The following is a 19419-nucleotide window of genomic DNA, read 5'->3' on the forward strand; positions in this document are numbered from 1 at the left end:
AGATGTGGGGAGGGGGGTTGTGTATGTGTCACACAGAGGTTTGTTGCTCTCTGATGTCACTCTACGGGTTTTAAAGAGGTCCAGTTTTACTCTGAATTCAGTCATTTTGAGTCTTGTCTGTATTTTTTGCCTGTTTCCACTCACAGCTTCTCAAAGATTTAAGCTGCATTAGTTGCTCCATGCTTCCAAACACAAAACTAATGTTAAGTCGAGCAGCGTTTTTTCACTGTGCTGTGCAAGATTGCTAATACATGTTCGAAATGTAAACATGAGCAGCTGATAAACTCCCCTTGACTTCATTCAAAATATTTTTTCACCAACCCCCTTTGGGGAATTACCATAAGGAATCAGGATGAGCTGATGTAAGGACACAGCAGGAAATTTTCCCCTAAGAGAGCATGCAGTGATGATGATGCCTACGTCAAGTGACTGGTGTGGAGATTTTGGCACATCCATCTCTTTGTAGCATTGATGTTAAAACAAAAAGGGTAAGTAAGGTGTGCCTCTGTTTCTTGGTGTGCCAAATATTATAAATATTATATTTTGGCTTTCACAGCATGCTTTTGATTTTACACCCTTTGGATGGGGTAAAACCTCTGGATGGGTTTTAGTGTGGGACCCATCAACTGTATTATAAATGGACATAGTCTCTAGCAGTGGCGATTGCTCTAAGACTGCAAGGGAAGCTCAGCTTCCCCTAAAATGTCCACAAAAAAAGGAGTGATATGTTCTGCTGTGTGTACATTTCATTGACAAAATATGCGCTAGAATTCCTTCTTTTTTTGTTCAGAATCAGCTACCTATCACAGGTAACTGGCTCGACCTTCTTCTCATTCTTCCCCGCAGCGTCTCAGCCCATTAACACAGTCGGACGCTGAGCATCTTCTGACTGGGGGGAAACGTAGAGTGGGTTGTTCCACTGTGGAAATTGGATTTTCATTTGATAAACGCTGGGCTTTGTCCCGCCCATCGGACGCTCAGCGTCTCTGGGGGTCTATGAGGCAGTGGGTTGGCCTGGACGCTGGGCTTCTGCATGATGATTGGATGATCTGTCTGAAGCCAAATCTCTTTTCAATTGTCAGTGAAATGAGCCAGTCAGCGATCTTGAAGTATAACCCTCCACCAGAGCATCTTCTGAGTTGCAGAGTTTTAAGTCCATCACTGATGGGGGCTATAATGAAAATGTTAAATTTAAACTAGCTTGATTTGAGATTGAATGAGTCAAAAAAGCAGGACTTCAGCCTTTTTTGAGACAGCTACAGGGTCTCCAACTATTAATCATAAGGTTAATAACTTGTGAACAATATGTTTTAAAATTCAACCCCCTGTACAGTGTGTGCTGATAGAGAAATGAGTTTTTCAGACCCAAACCAAACTGCAAATATGTTTATTTCTACTGTAAATTTAGTGTTTTTGGCTTGGTGTGTTTGCGGTTTCTAGTGTATCTGCAGTCAGCCTCAAATAGAAACTGAGAGAGATCCAGTTTTTTTTCTAAGGGCCTGGTCCATTTAAAGTTTGCGTGTACAAAATCTCAAACCAACTTACTGGTGGACAAAAAGCTGATACACCAACTAGGTGCACTGGGGATTGTGCCTGTCTATGAGCAAAATAACACGCCCAACCCATTTAGCATGTTTGCCTTCATGGCTACGCGGACCATATGCAGATTATCAGAATGTGCAAAAAATTGGGAGAAGAAGATACAAATGTTATTATTTAGCACCTACAATGTGATTTATCAAACCTGAAACTGTGGTCAGGGTTTTGCGTTGCATTTTATATTCAGCACAGTTGAAAGGCAGGTGAGTGCAAACTGGCACAGCGTTACGCACAAATCGCTGCAAGAAGGAGGCAGAGGTGCAATGACAAATGATGGACAGACAATTTTTCGTGCGTGTTTCAACACATTTGGACTGTCAGAAATATTATCTGATTACATACCATCTTCTTTTTGTTTCATCTTCAGGTTTTGCTCACAGTATTCACCTTTTTCACAGATGGCCTCCCAAATCACGTTTCTACTGCCAGAGTTCACCAAGACCTCCAACTCCATGGCTTCATATTTTATTTTTTGTTTACGGCATCTCTGGTCTCCAAACCCTTCATGATGACAGCGGGTAGCACACACAGAATCCTCAGTGAATTATTGCAGGCCGCACCACTTTTGCACTTTTTATCAATTGCACATGCAATCATAATTGATCACCTGCAACATGCCCACTAAGAGCTTGTGCAGTTTTTTAATTTTCACACACAATTTAGCGTGCCTTATTTGGCATCTTGTCAGAATAGGCCCTGGGTCTTTATATCTTGACCAGACCAGGCAGTTTTCTACAGCTCAATATCCATAATAAGGTGACTATATTCTGTTTGTATCTTTGTAATCCTGCAAAAATAACTGACACATAGGTGCCAGGTTTGCAGACAGTACAGTGCTTCCCACTGGTCATGACCACAACAAAAAAGGGATATTTTTTCTGCAGTGCGTCTGTAAAAGTGCATTTACGCTTCAGCGTTTTCTGTCTGAGAGCACAGTGCAGGCATTCAGAGCATGTTTTCTGTTTTGATCTCAGGTACATCAGAATAATGCCCGAGGCCCAGCGCAGCGCTTTATTCTAAATATTAGCTAATGGTCTGTGGAACAAGCAGAGCAAAACCCAGATATGTCAGTGAATTCTATAAAATCCTTGCGGACATAATTTTACGACCAAAAAGGAGGACATGTCTGGGCAAGAGGACGTATGGTCACCCTAATGTAAAATGACTGCTGTATATTGCCAGTCTTTACTACTACAACAACAAAAACTGTAAATAACTGTAAAGAAACAACAACAACTGTAAATCAGTCAGGAATAATCTCTTTGGGTGGGTAGGTGACAAGATCAGCAAAGCTATAAGAGGTTTCTTCTCCCACAGGAAGATCCAAATCCACACAAGCTGGAAGTTCCTCGATCAATCTTTTTGTATCTCAAAACCCCAACAATCTGAAGATTCACTCCAAAAGGTTTTAGGCTCAACATCAAAACAAGATAAGGATTCTGGACTCATCTTAACCCACCGTGAGTGGAGACCTTTGCAGCAAGTTACAGTGACAGGACAGATATCCTTTAACATTGCTGGGGCGTTTGTGTTCTTACCCTACAGGAACCGCTACGGGGCTCAAATGGAAAAAAGCCGAGACCACATATTTTGGTGATCCCGACCACTTGTTTTGTCCTGTATCCGAGTGCAATTGCTGTGTTTACATATGACCAAACGAACCAGGACTTTTGGGGGAGCTCCTCACTGTTTCAGAACAACTGCCCCAAACGATCCAGGTGTATGAGTAATGTTGGAAAATTTACATTGTGACTTTAGTCTCAGAAACACTGACCAAGCCTTTAAGTTTTATGATTTGGATTTGAGAATGCATCACTTTTTTGCCATTTCTCACTTCTGAGGTTTTTTTTTGCTTCCTTTCATTTCTTTCATTTTCTCTCTTTTACACTGTTGTTGAGCAGTATATGCAGAAAAACACCTCAGATACATCTGACGAATTACAAAGTATGAATGAGGGCTCACTTCTCCGCGTACTGCTGAAAACCTTATCGTGAAGACGTTATGCAAATATGTCTCACATGTACAAAGCTTGTGAGTTATCTTGCTCATGTTCATCTCTGCAGTGATGAAAGATGAATGGCTTTGTGTGCGTCACTCCTTCATCCACTGAGTGTCCATGGCCTTGGTGAAAAGCGTGACTTGAGCTCAATTACAAAGAAAAGTCAGCATTGAAACGTTAAGATGTACGGCAAAAAAAGCCTCTTTTTGAAATCAGTGTATCTCTTTACGGATAAGAAAGAAGAATCAGGGTGTAAAAAAGTAAAAGACTTCACAGTTCTCATCCCAGAAAAGAAAAATGCATAAAGAGATAATTTGGGCAAGAAAAGAATCTTAAGTTAACGGATAATAAAGTTAAAGAAACTTTGGATGAATCCACAAGCTGCAAGAGTGGAGAAACAGACCACAGGTCTCCACAAAACAAACCTTAACTTCTGACCAAAGCCTTGGCGTCATCACTATTGATATTATTATAATTATCATAAAACGCCAACATTAATATTCTATATTAAATGACTCAGTGTTTCTGCAAAGACTGACACTGAATTTTAAAGTTTCAGCTCATTAAAAAACAATCAAGCCAAAATTCACATTTACATCATAAATTTCCATAATTTAATTAAAAGCTTTATCAGGTATGTCATTAAAATAGCAGCAAATTGAGGCAATAACAGTTTTAATCTCTTTAGTTCTCCTTTTTATTAATAAAGCAGGATTCTGGAGTTTTAGAATTAATTAAATGTCCTAATAAAGTTTGGCGGAGAGTCACAGCACAGAGCAGTTTGTGTAAAGAAGTTACGTGTATCTAACTTTATTAATAAACTGAGAAAAAATTGGATCAGCAGCAGGAATCAGAATACAAATCACATTAAACAGAGAAATAAAACAAAGATCTTCACACATCAAACCAGAGACTGAAGAAGTCTGAAAGCAGCACACTCAGATGATATCAGAGTTAAGATCTAGACTTAAGATCTCAGTGAAAGCATCAACACTGACGCTGAACTCTGAGACTATGAGCAGCCAATTAAGAGAATATTAGTTTCTCTCACAGAGAGAATGTTCTGTGAAGAGAAAAATCTGCCAGTAAGGCCACTTTACTGGTTGTTATATCACGAAAAAATATAAACCTCATAATTTAGATAATGTAAAATCAATCAACCACAGTTTCTAAGAATCAGAATTACAATGGATGTGCCCGTGCTGACAGCTATACTTCTGAAAAAAAAAATAATAAATAAAAAAAATAAGGTTTTAAGTAGAGCTACAATTTGCAAAAGCAAGAAGGGGGAGTTCGACAAAAAATCATTTGGAACTTGTAATAAAAAAAATAAATAAAAATAAGATAGGTTGTTTGTCAGCTGATCAAAAGTTTAAGACCACAGGCCATTAAAGCCAAAATCTGCTCAAATGTTAATTTTCCGTCAGGCATTCACACGGTCAAGAAGCTGTCTCTTCTTGAACGCAGTCGGATCGTTGAGCTGCATAAGCAAGGCCTCTCGCAGTGTGCCATTGCTGCTGAGGTTGGATGCAGTAAGACAGTCATTCTACATTTTCTGAAAGATCCTTTATGGAACAAAAAAGACAAGTGGTAGACCCCAAAAAATTACACCTGTGCTGAGCCAGAGGATCTGATTGGCTGTCCGTCAAGACACAGGCAGTCCTAGACCCAAATTAAGGCCCTTACTGGTGCCGACTTCAGCGCAAGAACCATCAGACGCTATCTGCAGGAAAAGGGTTTCAAAAACAAAAAACAAATTCAAAGACCTCATCTCCTTCAACGCCACAAAACTGCCCGTTTAGACTTTGCCAGGGAGCATCAGACATGGGACACTGAAAGGTGGAGGAAAGTTTTATTCTCTGATGAGAAAATATGTAGCCTTGACTGCCAGATGGCTTCAACGTTACTGACATGACGAGGAGATCCCACCTGAGATGTTTTCTACCCGGCACAGTGGAGGGGGTCCATCATGATCTGGGGCTTTTTCATTCAGTGAACTCTGGAGCTTCAGGTGGAGCAGGGTGGTCAAACGGTGGCTGGTTACGTGCAGATGTTGCAGTGGTCATCCTTCATGACTGAGGGCCCTGGTCTGTGTGGTAACAGCTGGTTTTTCAACAGGACAACGCTGCAGGTCACAATGCTGGCTTGATGAAGGACTTCTTCAGGGAGAATAACATCACTCTTTGGACCATCCCACATGTTCCCCTGATTTAAATCCAATAGAGAACATTTGGGGATGGATGGCGAGGGAAGTTTGTAAAAATGTCCGTCAGTTCCAGACAGTTTATGCCCTTAGTGAAGCCATCTTCACCACTTGGAGCAATGTTCCCAAAAACTTCCTAGAATCACTTGCATCAAGCATGCCCAAACCAATTTTTGAAGTGATTAACGAGAACGGTGGAACTACTCAGTCCTCCTGAGAAAAACTTTTGTTCTGGTTTGGAGAGTTTTTAGTCATTTTTTGAGCGATGGTCTTAAGGTTTTGATCAGCTGATAAACAACCTATATCAGTTCACTTGTTGTTTTCACTAAGTTACTTTTTCAAAGTGCTTTTTGTCACACTCCTCCTTCTTGCTTTTGCATATTGTAGCTATTCTTAAAAACTCATTCAGATCTGAATGTGCAAAAGGTAAATTCTAGCAATTTTTCAGCTGGTCTTAAGATTTTGATCAGGTCTGTACATAAACCCATGCTACCAGTCTTCAAAAGCCTCAAAGTCTTTTCTTTATGGTAGATTTTGCAGTTCTGGTTTTGTAGCAGAATGTAGAAATAGGCTGATAGCTTTGTGCAGTGTGTTATCTGTAAACAATAGCTGGTTGTAACATGCATGCAGTGAGTGTATGAAGCTGTCTTTGCTTGAAGCCCACCTTTGGCTGCAATGGTCATGACTGAGCAGCAGTTATCACAGACTACAGGGTTTAATTATGTTCATCTACAGCTCTGTGGATTATCAGGGAAACACAAGAACTGCTGCAAAGACTCAAATCATCACGACAACAAACAGGTGAGCATCACTATCACACAGACTTTTTCTTTTCCTCCCTGCGCTCATGAACTCTGAAGCATCGCTCATCTGTAAGTCTCCTGGATGAGTCATTCACAGCATGTGTGGAGTCACTTTGAGCGAAATAATCTTTGGAGTAGTGTGTGCTGGCCTCCGTGATGTTGTTTGTCACACACCTCTGTATGCAAAGTGATGTGAATGACGAGCTCAGGTAAATTTGGCTGTGCATCCAGATTTTTGTGATTCCCAGCTGTAGAGTTAAAATTACACATTTTCATCAGGTTTGTTGTGATTGTGTAGGTTAAAGTTTCTATTTTAAACGCACAGGGCAAAGCCTTGTTTGTGATTTATGAGCACTCAGATGTGAGGAGGTGTCTTTAGCCTTTAAAAGACGTTCAAAGTGTAACTGAGCCGGCATGAAGGTAACTGTGAGCCATTCTTAATTCTGTTATTCACACCTGTGCTTTTCCTGCTGTCGCATGTCAAAGTGTCTTCTGTGAAAATGGCCTTCAAGCGTGTTTCTAAGCTGGCACTGATCAGAGGTGTGGTGTTCAACAGAGTGCTTAAAATACCCCGGAATAAACAAACATCAAGATATGTGCCTGCAGTCTGGAGGCTGCAGTCATGTAACATGGTATACAAGCTAATCTAGTTCATGTTGATGAAAGGGAACATCAGCAGGGAGTAACAGAGCTGCTGTTGCTGTTTTTAAGCTGCAGAGAGCAGAGGGGTATTGCACGAAAGTAGGATAAATACATCCAGGATAAATGAGCAGGCGCGGCTTGAATAAGCCTAGTCGGCGCTTTCTCGGATTAACTGGTTGCACGATTGGCGAGCCAGGATGAAAAGACGCGGTTTAGTCAAGCCAGGTGTGGATCATTTGGATAAGTGCGCGTTCTCAGCCTTCTTAAGAAGACCACGAGATCGATCACAGAATCACAGATTGAAAATGAAACAAGGACGTGCATCTTTCTTCAAGCAGGATGAACAAGCAATACTTCTTCAACTTAATAAAGAAGTAAAACATATAATCCACAAGAAAGGCAACACGAGTGTGGTTAAAAAAAAATAAAAATAAAAAAAGGAGAGGGGGAAAAAGCCTGGCAGTTAATAACTGACCAGCTTAATACGTAAGTAGCGCGAACATGTACAATAAAGAAACAGTACTCCACACACTGTCATAATTACAGTTTCAGGATGTGGAGCTGATCAGCTCCGCATCCGCACAGTCATCGATGACTTTTCAAGTCCGCTAATCAATACTTGTGTTTTTCTTTAATGTGGCACATAGAAGTGCATGTTACTGAGGTTATGTGAAGTATAATTCAGTTCAAAGAAAATTTAAACTGCGTCGGTGTTATCTATTGAATCAATTTATCTTATGTTGTGTTCTGTTTCATCCCTCATCTGTCATGAAGAACAAACCTGTCTGGCCAGAAAAGAACCTGGCAGCAGGTCAAAACCAAATATAAAAATATTCTGCAGTCTGGTAAGTTACTCATGCGTAGCCCAAAGAGCAATTATCAAATGAAGTGATACATTTGTTGTCTGCTGAGAAAGAATTTCTGTACGATTTTAGCCGTGAAAAAAAGACACATCAAACCAGCACAGGGGGTGGCCCAACAAGCCAGGACCTGACCCCAGCAGAGGAGCTGGCACTCGACTTAAATAAAAGGAGGCCAGTGATGGAGGGGATCCAGGGGGGGCTGTGACAGATACTGATATACATGTTAATTAAACCTCTGACAGCAATTTGACAAGCTGTCTTTATTAGTATTGCAATATAACAGCAGGGCTGACAATGAGACTGAATGAATGAATCGAAAGAGTGTTTAAGTTAAAAAGTGGAGTCAGAATGATGTGGGACCCTTTCACTCCTAAAGGTGGAGTCCTAAAATAGGATGATTTTCCTATTTTAAGGAGACAGTAAAGACAAAGTTATATTCTGTCTGTTATATTGTACTCCATTTCAGTAGTGGGATATATTTATTTTTCCTTTGTTTCTCCTCTTTCTCATTCTGTAGGTTTAGGGTTGTTTTTTGTTTTTTCATCAATTTGGTTTAGTACTGATTTCAGTTTCAGTTGTTTTTTCCATTTTCTTTATAATAATTTTAAACCTTTTATTGTGGGACTTGTATTAATAAAGAAAGGATTCTCAGCTGTCTGTGTTAAAAGTTATTGTTGTCTTCATACAATCTGTGCAAATAAACAATACTAAAGTCAACCAGCAAATGCAATGACTACAGTTGTAAGATTTGGGTGCAGGATGATTAAATGATGTAATGTGTAGAAAAAGCATGGAAATGCTGTAAACCATGCTCATTTCTTACATTACAGAGAGCAGAGCCAGCGCAGGATTAATCTGATCCTGGTAGTTAGCCTGGTCTGGAGCAGGCTAGCTGCAGAGAATAAATTGCCATGGTAACTAGTCCAGGATAAACTTGGCCAGCTTTTGTTCAACCGACTTCAGGCTAACTTCATCCAGGATAACCAATGTTTGCCAGCTTAATCCCTTATCCTGGTTTTGTGCAATACCCCCCAGGTAGCACTCCTTGTCTAATCAGTGATGTCACAGCAGGTGTTTCTAATCAGCTCTGAAGTTAAATACACCTGCTGAGAGAGCAGGACGGAGAGTCACACACAGCACAGGTTCTCAGCTTTCATGAGCTCTTTAATATCATGTTAATGTGCAGTAGTTTACCATGAAGAATATACCTTTTCATCACACTGTTACAATTCATGTTTGAACAAAAATGGTTCCAAAGAAAGAAAATAGGATCTTTTTCTTCCTGCTCCTACCTGCCGAAAATACTGAACGGGTCACATTGCATGAAACCGATTGAGTACTGACTTTTTTATGATCAAAGGAAGAGAAGCTGGAGCTACACAACAGCAACACGAGCAAAACCACCTCTTCATGTGGTGCTTCCCTGAAGAAGTGGAAGCACAGCATCCATTTTTTATTTACCACACATCAGCCCTGGAGTCGTGTTTGGATTTAAATGGATGGAGAAGATCCTTCACCTAAACCTTCAACAAGGTAAGATATCAAGCATGTTCAGACAAAAGTTAAGATCTACAAGAAAATAGAGAGAAATAGTTGCAAACTAAAGGAATGAAAGGATAAAGGCACAGTTAATTTGTAGCATGACTTGAAGATAGAGATGTTCACAAGTCTTTATTTGCGAGTCCAAGTCAAGTCTCAAGTCTTAAGCCATGAGTCTAAAGGCTGGTGCACTTTAAAGGATTCTACAAACCTTCGCACATTTAGAGACCACACACTTATGATAACAAAAGACAGATCACATGATCTCTCTTGTCTGATCTTATAGTGTGTAGAGTGCACTCTGGGGACACCACACATTAACAGATTATTCAGCAGAGCTTCAGCTTCTTCACCCTCAATATTCCAAATCTCGCGAAGTAAAACGTGACTTCATTGTAAACAAACATGACGGATGAACTGAAAAAGCAATGATGGTTATTTTTGACCTCTGGGCTGTATGAATAACAATGTGAGTGTGAGCTGAGTAAAGTCGTTTTAGGTATCACAGATAGATTTTTTACTTTCTCTTTTGTCAGTCAGCTCGCGTCTTGATTGGCTTTGCTTCGGTACACGTGACATTACATGCTGTACCTGCTCGGCTCCTCTCGGAGTGCCCCACACACTACAGGATTTTTAGTCACAAATATTAAACATGTTCATTAGCTATGACCTCTCATTCGGGGGACCTCTGGGCCATGTCCACACGTAGTCGGGTATTTCAGAAAACGCATATATTTTTATACGTTTAAGCCTGTCATCCACACGAAACTGCAGTTTTCACTGAAAACAATGTTTTCTGAAAACTCCAGCCAAAGTGAAGATTTTGTAAAACTCTGGTTTCATGGTTTCCTGTGGAAACTGAGTTTTCAGTTCTTAAACGTCACAGCTGGATGACGGGGGCTTATTCTTGTTGGCTGAAACGGGTTTTATGTTTGGAAAATACTGCCCATTATGGGTTTGGCATGCCTTGAGCTGCACTCACCGTCGGATTTACCCGCTGCGTGTGGACAGAAGTACTTTTAAAAACGAACGAGGGGGGGTGTTTGTCTTTGAAAATACCTGGCTATGTGTGGACATGGCCCTGATCAGCTCCAACTGGACAAGGTCAGTCTTAACCTACCCCACACCACAGGAAAATCACATATGATGTCATCAGACAATCTGGCCTTTGCTGGCTTTGATAAGGGGGAGACCAGGGCAAAAATCAGCCCCATTATCTTGTAGCGTGTATCCACCTTAAGTCAAGTCTCTAAAAAAAAAAGTCTTGTGAGCTTTGGTTATCTGCGGCTATCCAGTCTACTAAGAATACTGCACAGCTATATCTACGAAAAGCAGTCAAAGCATTTTCTGCATTATCATCACTACTATCTATTAGCATACAGTATCAGTACCAAGTTGTTTGTTATATGATCACTTTAATCAGGCCACTGCGATGCAAAATGAAGAAAACACACAATGAATGTTTTCCTTTAGGATGGATGATTAACATATCTATCATTTCAATGCACCTCAGTGTAAACTAACAAGTGCAACAAGCAAACTTTTGCTCTTCTATTCAAATATTCAGTTGCAAAGCTAGCAGAAAGCTTAGTAAATATTATGTTGCTAGTTTGCGCTAATGTGACTGACCTATGCAGATGAGTTTTCAGGTGCCTGATAAAACTTGATGTTCTGGATCCTGCAGACTTTGCAGTCAGCTCTCCTTTTGTTGGTGCTGATCAGTTTGAAGTTTTTATAACTAAATGTAAAGACAAATGGTAAAAGAGTAGCTACAGGTCTGCTGCCAGTCGCCATTGTCGTATTCCAATGTACAGGTGATACCGCGTAATGCCACAAGCCACACCTCTCAGGTCTCGAGTGGTTACCGTGGTTACCATGAAAAAATGACGGGATCACATTTAGCTCATCAGAGTTTCCTCAATCTCAACATTCCAACAAAGAAAACCTAATGATTGTTCACAAGTCCCAAAATATGAGTCAGAGTCGAGTTGAAAGTCTTCATGTGCGACTTGAATTAGAGTCGCAAACATAGAGTTCCCATCTCCGCTGGGAGATAATTTGCCATTATCCATTATAATATTATTTTATCTTGAAAAGATGAGATGGACGAGGTAATCAAGTGCAAAGATGAGATACTACTGATCTTACTACTGAATAGATACGAGAATAATGATCAATTTCCATAGTCACATTCACTGGCAAGGTTGCAAGGTTGTAATGAGATCTGCCTGTGTCCATCCAGCAGTGTTGAAGAGCAGCCTAATAAAGCATCCTCTTGTTTGGACCTTGCAGCTGCTGTTGTGTTTGTCTTGGCAGACATCAGAGGTGGAGGTCGGACGCAGAGCCGCGAGGTTTCCAGTGTCACACTCTGTGTTCTGTCTGCGAGTGAGCTGTAAACCTCTGACTTGTCCAATTGCTGTATGAGTGCTGATGGAGTTGGCAGCAGAGAACAGGCTTAGAGTTTTGGCTCCTGTCAGTTTTAAGCATGGAGGAAAATTTCCCTCGGACCAAAAAGTAGAACTTTTTATTGGCATTTTCCCCCTCAGCTTTCCTTAAATTCACTGCAGTCTCTCAGTGCTTCTTTCTACCCTCGCTCAGACTTTTCCTGCACTAATTCGAGGGTCACTCTGGTGTAAATGAGAGCATTGTTCCAGAAGGGGAAGGCTGGCTTTGCAGAGGATTATGTGTTGGTGTTGAGCAGTGGGATTCAGTTCCTTCTGGAGCATGAGCTGGTCAGCGAGCTGCAACACTAAGCTTGTTATTATTGTTTTGGGAGAAGGAGACAGAGCTCAGAGGGAGCGGAGTGGAAGAAAGAAGGAAATGAAGAGGATATGAAGTGAGAAAGACAGGGAGGGAGGAGAGATGGAAAAGTGGAGGGAGAATGTAGTTTTAAAGTCCAGGACAAATCTTTTAATGATTTACTGTATTTGGAAGGAAGGGCAAAGATGAGTAACTGCAGGAGGATAGAAAATCACTGCATCTGCAGAAACCGACATCGGACACAGGTTTTAATGGGGAGGAGGCAGAAATGCTGAGCTGGGCTTTTCCTACAAGCAAAACTGAGGAGAGAAACCTGAGGAAAAAGCTGGGCTATCTCCTCCTGAGCAGCAGACAGCTGAGACAGACTCCCAGTCAGTCAGACAGACACCAACATGACTGCACAAAGGGAGGACACGGGATTCACAGAGACACTGGATGCTGCAATCTCTCTGTGCAGAAACACAATTTACATGACTTTCAGAAACTGATGATGTCGAAAATCTGATGGCCAGAACAAATGTAACACACTGCACAGACAAGTCTTATCAAAATGAAACCATGCTACATGTACCATCAAATGTGGCTGATTAAAAAGTAAATTATTTGGATTAAGATTGAATTTCATTTCAAAGATAAGATTCTGATTCATAAACGGACCGATCTTTGAATATGTGAGGTGCTTTACTGAATCCAGCAAAAACCTTAAAGCACCTTATTTCAAAGACACAGAAAAGCTAGCATGCAAGACGTGCAACAAGATGTTAAAATGTTGTGGAAACACTGCAAATCATCACCCAGCTATAACATCTCCATAATGTAGCCATCTATGCTCTAAAAAATATTGAAGCTGTGGCATCTTTCATTTGCAGTATATATGTTGTATATGTACAGTTAACACTCACACCAGAACACAAACACAGAGCTGTAGGAAGAGTTTAGACAGCATCACAACCACAAAGCCACAAAGTGCTTGGAGAAACTGACATGAAAAGATGTGATGGTTACGTCTAAATGGTTACTAAATATAAAACACAAAAACATGAACCTTAGATTGTTTAAAGGTGCTGTGAGGATAATCTGTTTTAATTGGACTGCATCGCCACCTTTTTAGCCTGGAGTCTGTTGTGAAGATGTGATTTTCAACAAGGCATGTGTTTGTTTCAGTAATATATGGAGAATGAATTAAAACAAATTTTCTTTGATCAAGACAACTTTTTACTGGGTGTAGTGCAACAAAGTAAGGTATTTGTCAGCAGTCATAAAGCACTCAAACGGAAACCTCTGGTCTAAGAATCTGAGACAATGCAGAAGTGCTAAAATCTGCTGTTTCTTGACTGTCCGCTTGAGGCTGGCCAGAAGTACCAGAAGTCACATACACACCAAGCCAAAAAAAGCTGTGAACTACCAATGTGGCTGCTAGAGCCGATGTGCTTTAGTTTCCGTGTCAGAATCAGACGGGTGACATCGGGGAGACTAAGTCCATGTTTTATATGGTCTATGGTAGTGCTGTTGTTTGAAAAATGACAACAAGCAAACGTAAGTTTGTACCGTAGTTTAGAAGTTGGTCATACTTAACACTACTGTTAGTGAATCCTGGTTAGCTATGTCCTGTCAGTCATCTACCAAGCAGAGCTAACATAACCTCACTCTTTATTGATAGACTCTCAAGTTTGAACAGACCACTGCAGAATAACTGCTGACTGTGGGTTGGAATGAACGTTATCAAAAACAGTTTAGCTCCTGTGTTAGCCTTTGGCCTGCACTGTTTAGCTTTTTCTGCTCCTCTGTCCTTTTTCTGTCTATCAGTTAGCCTCCAGTGTCCACCATCACGACAAAATTAATCTCAGAAATCATTTTCATCAGAGAAAAACACAGATCCCTCTTCTCTCAGCTAAACTTCCCCATCTGGTTTGGTGATGTCATAGAGACTTGGACGTGCTGTAAATCAATTCAGTCCTGCCTGACCAAACCTATATTGGTGCTGATAATCTCATTTTGAAGTGTGGATTATGACCAGGTGTATATCTCGAAGGGATACTTTGTCGATATCACTTTGAAGCTCCTCACAGCCCCTTTAACACATGGACATAGTCTTCGTGACGTCGCTCATTTGTGTGTAACGCCAAGTTCTAAAGCTCATCGTTGACAAGGGTGGGCTGTATCAAACATGTTAAACTCAGCCTAGATTTGTTTAATTTAGGATGACTGAAACTGAGGGACTGTGTCCTCTTAGCTGACAGCTACAGGGAACCATGTTTTTACATTAACATACATAAATATACATATATATTTGTAATTATGCCATATATGTGTTAATTTTCCTCTGTAAAAACCAGATGTTTTTTATGTGATTGTGGTTTTGTGAGTTTCTGCTGCCAGTCTCAAACTGAATCTTGAAGAACTGTTGCCGCTTGCTATGACCAATGTGCATTGCTGTATTTGGAATTAAAGGTTGTAGAGAAGACATTTCATTCAGTCTACTCTCATCACACATGTCTATTATTTGAAAATTGCAGTTATCTTAAAGAGTGTGTGCAGTGTGGTGTGTGTGTCGTCATGTTAAATAAAAAGGACATTTATGTAACTCGTTTTCTAAGCCTTTGTAAATTTTTATAATGTACTCAGATAAAAGGTTCATTTTACAATGAACAGCATTAGTGCTTTAAGAATCTCTTTCATATGAGACAAAATTGACGCTCTGGCTGAAATATACTCTATAATTAATTGGTATCATATTGAACTGAATTATGACCTTGTGATTTATTTCAGGTGACCAGCATTTATTTATTGCATTAAAAAAACATGTAAATCAGTGCCTGAAATCCTTTAAAGTGGATAGAAGTGCCTGATTCTCGCTATAAAAGCTCCATCTTTCTTAGCTAAAAAAAAACGTTAGCTAATGGTTGTGAAAGGAAAACAAAAAGTGGACTTAATGCATCCATAATCCGGCAGAAATTGGTCAAGAGAACCTTCTCACAAAAAGAAATATAGCACAGTACCCAAAGGCCTGTGGTAAAGCCCGGCTTCATTTGTTTAGGGGTAGAATAGAGTACATTGATGCTCCCTGAGATGTTAAGTGCAGGAGCCCGTCTTCACTCAAACCCAGGCTTGGAAAAGTGTTTCCATTGAGAGGATTGTTTTTGTATGTTAAGACAAAGTCAAAAAGCATCAATCCCTTTATTAAAGAGTCCTGCATCAAAATAAGACTCCTAAACATCTTCAGCTTTTCTTCGTAACCTTCAAAAGTAAAAGTGAGCTCCCTTTTCAAAGAAGTGAAGCAGATAAATATTGAAAAAATGTCCTCTCAGAAATGCTTTAATGTGATTCTTCTGTGCTTAATGTCTGCTGACTGGATGGCTGGCTCCACTGCTGGTTGATTCTTCTCCTCATCTCCCTTCTCTTCAGCCTGTCAGCGTTTGGACTGAGGCTGTTTCAGGTACTGTACTCTGCTGACACTGATGGTTGCACCGAGCACATCCCAGGCACTCAGGCTGAAAACTCAACTTGGCATTTTCCTGGAGCTGGATTTGAGACAGGGGAGACGGAGCACTCTCACACTGACAGGCAGGTCCAGAGCCATACTTATGACACAGTCAAATCAAGGAAAGCAGTGGCCGTAAAAATCCTCAGGATCTCATCCTGCTGGAGGAAAACTGAAGGTAAATTTATTCTCAGTCTTTTCTCTGAAATATCAATAATACTCTAACACCAGAGAATAGGCAGTGTTTCATTCACAGCAAACAATAAACCTTCCTTTCTGCTTGAGGTTTGGTGAAATAATTTCATCTGAATGAAAACCCTGCAGGCTGTCTGAGAGCAGACACCACCTGCCTCGAGGAAACACTCTTTGAGGAAGTAAGAAATGTTCAGTTTGATTTAAAACTCTCTCTGACTAATCCAGGCAGGGCAGCGCTGGTCAAGACAGAAACTAACTTTGCTGTCAGCAGGAAGCCAATAGTCCTGAATTTTTAGATTGTGTTACTTCTGCTTTTAAATTGCCTCCAACTTTTTTGAGCAAACTACTGCTTGGGTTCAAAGCACTGTGTGTCTGTATGGAGTGGACATATGAGTCTTTTTGACATGATCAGCTTAAAGAGGGGGTACTGTGTATATTTAACTTTTTTCTTTGTCCCCCTGGTAACCCGTAGAAGCTCAAACAAATTTCTGTTTTTCTCATTTTGGTGTTTTAGAAAACCCTTATTTCAGCCTCTGAAACACTTTAGTTTAACTGCTGTCTCTTTAAAGGTAGGGTTTGCAGGAATTTTCATCACTTGTTAGTAAACACAACATTTAGACTGGGCTCCTCCTCCTTGGCTCAGTGCCAGCGGCAGCACACACCCATAGCCTAAAACAGTGACTACATGAACACACTCACTAGCCTAGCAATCAGCTGTAGCATCGCGTTTTTACATGGGAGAGACTCGAGGGCCGTACACCTGTCTTGGCATGTTAGCACAAGCTAATCACGGGTATTTGACACATACTCACTTGCAGCGCTCTTCATCCCGTGCTGCTCTCCAAGTGCCTGTAAGTGAGTGAAAGTCAAGCCAAGCTTCACCCTTGTCTTTTAGGAGAAAGCTCTATCTGTTTGACGTTTCATTTCACTTTGGTTGTTTTTCTTGCTCCGTGCTACGGAGTAAGAGCTACATAGCTGCTCTGATTAGCTTCCACTCACAATTGCCAACACGCAAAGTCACTTGTGCACTTGGTGCTCTGTGATTGGCTGAGGTAATGACGTCTACTCTCCACCCAGAAACATCTCAGTACAGCCAAAACATCAACATTCAGGCTGAGGAGGGGTTGAGGCAGACCTAGACACTGACACACATGTATAGAAGCCCAGAAGTGACGATTGAGCAGGATTATTCCTGAAAAAGTTGACATTTTATTTTTTAGGGAAAATCTGCAGACTGTCCCTTTAAGGCTCTCTGAAGCCTTTTGTGGGTGGAACTCATAGACTGTATATAGAGTGGACAGCGTGGCTCCTCTTTTTACCATTGTACAGTTTTGAAGCCAAAGTACCACAGTCCCAGGAGCTGCTACAGCGCAGTAGAGACTATGAGAGACTCAGAGACGATCTGAGTAGAGCCGAGTGACAAAAATAATAATGATCTTTTTTAGAGTCTAATTTCTTCCTGGCTCTCCCTCCTGATATATTTTACAATCCCCGAAAAAAAAAGACACAAGAATTGCAGCTGTCAACAATCATTAAACATGACTTAAAGCCTTATTTGTAACCTCTAATAACTAATGAAAACAAAACTTTTCAGAAAAAAGAGGACTTGAATACAAGGCAGCCCAATAATATATTTAAATTAACACAACAGTCTGATGTGAGAAACATTTCTACGAGTTTTATTTATTTTTTAAAGAGTGACCACAGCCCATCTGGACTGGCTGGGGCGATGAATTTTTTGACCTATAATGCAGCCAGCCACCAGGGGGAGCAGCTTTTATGCAGACCTCACTTTGAGCCGAGCAAGGTGACGTTCAATTCTTTTACAGTCTATGGTGGAGCAATGCATCTTGGTGCCTGAGGCCCGCCACTCCAGCAAGTCATGAGCCGATCATGAGATCCTCTGGTGATGATGTGATTGTTTCTGCTAGTCTCATGAAGATCTGATGCTATTTTTAGAACAAAGCATTTTGATAAGTTTACAGATTAAGGGATTTCTGCAACAGATGAATATGTAGCGGTTTAAAAATCAACACACATTTAGTTTGAACATCCAGCACTGTTACTCTATATGCATGTTAACAAGTGATAAGTGTGTCAAATTGTATCACCATATTTCCACTCACCCATATTCACATCATTCACCTTTCACATCATCATTGATTTTCTTGTCATGGTTGTTCAAACACCCCTCATGTTCATCTCCTCTCCACCTTCAGAAATGTCCTCATCTCACCCGGCATCTTCTCTTTCTCATGTGCCAGCCTCCCCCCCTCCTTCCTTCCTTCCCTCCTTCTCCAACACCACCCTGTGGTCCTCTCCTGTGTTCTCTCTCTTTCAGCTCAGCGTCTCTCTCTGGTGTTAATCACAGCATCTCCATCTCGCCATGGGGGAAATCTTCATCGCTACTTCTCACTTCATGTGAAATTAATGCAGGATGTCAGACAAGGCGAGGAGATTCTCAGCTGCCAAGAACAGATAGTCAGGTCACTTAGAGAATATACAGTCAGGAGGAGATAACAAAATGATTTACACAAGGTTTTAACAGTGAAGTTCAGCAGGAAGAAGAAAGTAGTTTTATCTGATGACTTCAGGTGTGATTACGTTTCCGTTCCTTGTATTTGTAGTTTCTCAAAGTGGTCTGCACCTGAACTCTGGTATGGATAGAGGACAGGTGGAAAGAGGAGGGATGGGAGAATGGAGATTGAGTTTCATGGGGTGAATGGAGGGCTGACTGAGTGTTAGAAAGGTGAATGTAATAAAGAAAAAGGCTAGTCTTGGTAGGTTAGGGAGGAAGAGGAGGTTTTGAGGGTAGCAGCATTGACTCAGTCTAAAGGATCGCTCAGCTTCCTCTGAGCAGTCAGAATGCTCACAGCACATCCAGACCTCTCATTGAACCTGTGCTTCTGTGTAAGAATTACCCAGGCTTGATATATCAGCACCATGAGCGATGATGAATACAGAAAACTAGACCACAAAGACAGCCATGAATAACTGAAGTCAAAGACTCTCAAGTTAATGTAAAACAAGCTCAGGATGCCATGAGGTTAAGTCCAAGTGAGCACAGTGAATGCCCTCACTGTAAACCAGGAAAACTCAAATGTTGATAAAGGCCACTGAAGCTACAGTAAACAGGTTGGAACCTCAATTATACCAATTGGTTCTAATTATAATCATTATGTAAGGAACATGTGTCAAACTCAAGGCCCGCGGACCAAATGTAGCCCGCCATGTCATTTTATGAGGCCACATGAGCTTAAAAGGTTTGATTGCTGTTTAACAGATAAGTCAAAAGGGTGCATTGACCATAAACTATGTTTCCCATACCGGTTATG

At 40.9% G+C, this 19419-nt stretch overlaps 1 protein-coding gene across 1 annotated transcript in view; it reads left to right on the forward strand.

Annotated features, from left to right (window-relative positions):
• Positions 1–9226: 9226 nt before the first annotated feature.
• LOC141799091 (plexin-A1-like) overlaps positions 9227–19419 on the forward strand; it is a 453927-nt gene continuing 443734 nt past the window's right edge. Inside the window, exons 1-2 of the mRNA XM_074681180.1 lie at positions 9227–9642; positions 15814–16067. The gene's annotated coding sequence lies outside the window, so the exon portion shown is untranslated. The remainder of the gene's footprint in view (positions 9643–15813; positions 16068–19419) is intronic.

Source organism: Halichoeres trimaculatus, unplaced genomic scaffold (assembly GCF_033239565.1).
Source record: "Halichoeres trimaculatus isolate MK-OKI-2021-1 unplaced genomic scaffold, fHalTri1.1 fHalTri1_scaffold_11, whole genome shotgun sequence".
Taxonomy (NCBI): Eukaryota; Metazoa; Chordata; class Actinopteri; order Labriformes; family Labridae; genus Halichoeres; species Halichoeres trimaculatus.